Genomic DNA, 1,577 nt, shown 5'->3' on the forward strand with positions numbered 1-1,577 from the left:
AAAAAAAAAAAAAAAAAAAGCATGTGAATAAACGTTGAAATGTTCACCTCAGTTTGGGACCAAACTGATTGGATCTTTGTAAAAATCCAGTTTTGTATGTCAAGGAGAAGTTTAAGGCCTTTCTGACCACCTTGTGTTCCCCTTTTTCTGCACAGCCATGTGTCACATGGAGCTGCTCCTGACCACTTCCCAGGCATCTGCTCCTGTATTTTCTGATTTCTCCTGGGCTAGGCTTCCCATTCTCCACCAGCAGCTCCAATATCTCAAACTTTCTAGTCCTGCTGATCCTCAGCAATATGGGTGGAAAGTGGAGGACAGTTTCTGGTTGGTTTTCTAAGATACTTCTAAATTCTATTATCTTTACAAATATAAGATGAGAGGGGCTGGAGAGATGGCTCAGTGGTCTAAAGCACCTCCTTGGAACTAGCTTGGCAAAGCATCAGGGACCGCGGTTCAATCCCCCAGCACCACATGCCAGCCAGCCCCGCCCCCTGGTGGGCTGAGCTGGCCACACACACACACCTCTCTCTCTCTCTCTCTCTCTCTCTCTCTAATAAATAAAAAAAAATTTTTTTTGAAAAAAAAAAACAAATACAAGATGAGAAAATAATTTTTCAATATTTTTATCAATCTTTTTATAAAATGAAAGAAATGCCTATGATCGATTAAGGAAGGTGGTTATGGCTGGGTGGTTCTTGGGGTTATGTGGGTTTTTTTGGTTATTTTTTTCTTTATCTTTTTAATCTTACACTTTACGGTGAAACATTCTCAGATGTCTGGGGGTAAACATCCTCTTACAGTGGGTCCTTGTGCTCACCTGCTGAGGAGGCTGTCCTGGGCAGGAGAACCACATGGCATCTGTGTGTATGCTCTATGTGGACTCCACCTCCTCTTCCCCCCAACCTGTGTTTCTTGGATTGTTGTTTACTTTGCTGCATTCCTATATTAAGTTGGTTTTACTTGAATGATTCATGTTTAGGGGAAAAAGAAAAACACAAAATTTGTTTCAACTCCTCCTGCAAATAAAAACAATAAATGAAGTGGCAGATGGAAAAAAAAAAAAAAAAAGCCAGTTCTATTAACCATGTTGTTTATCGTGCTTTGTAACAAATTGGTCTAGGTGGCTTTCCTCTGCTTGCAGCCCAAATCTCCTGGCTGCAGTGGTCCTATTTTTGTCAAGGAGGTTGTGTTAATCAGTTACAAAGAATCCCTACATACTAGTGAACTGAAAGGAAGAATTTACCAGTTTAGTCATAAGCCGAGGGCCAGAGGGCTTGAGGTCTTCAAAAAGGAAGGTAAGAATTCGGGGAGCAAGGATCATACCACGGATACTCTTGATCGGTCCACAGTGAATGATCCAAAAGACCTCTGCAAAGCGAGCGGGACACATAGGAGGGAGCAGAAACTAGCAATCCACATTCACTTATATTTTTGTAGGGCAATTTATTGAGCATTACATTGGGATAAGCATTACATTTAAATGGAGGTGAAGCGCTAACTCCGCTGCCTCGTCCTCCACTCTGAGACACAAATGAAGGTGAGGCACTTGGGTCTGTGAACTTGTTTTACTTTCCGTT

Source organism: Octodon degus, unplaced genomic scaffold (assembly GCF_000260255.1).
Source record: "Octodon degus isolate 3935 unplaced genomic scaffold, OctDeg1.0 scaffold00107, whole genome shotgun sequence".
Lineage (NCBI taxonomy): Eukaryota > Metazoa > Chordata > Mammalia > Rodentia > Octodontidae > Octodon > Octodon degus.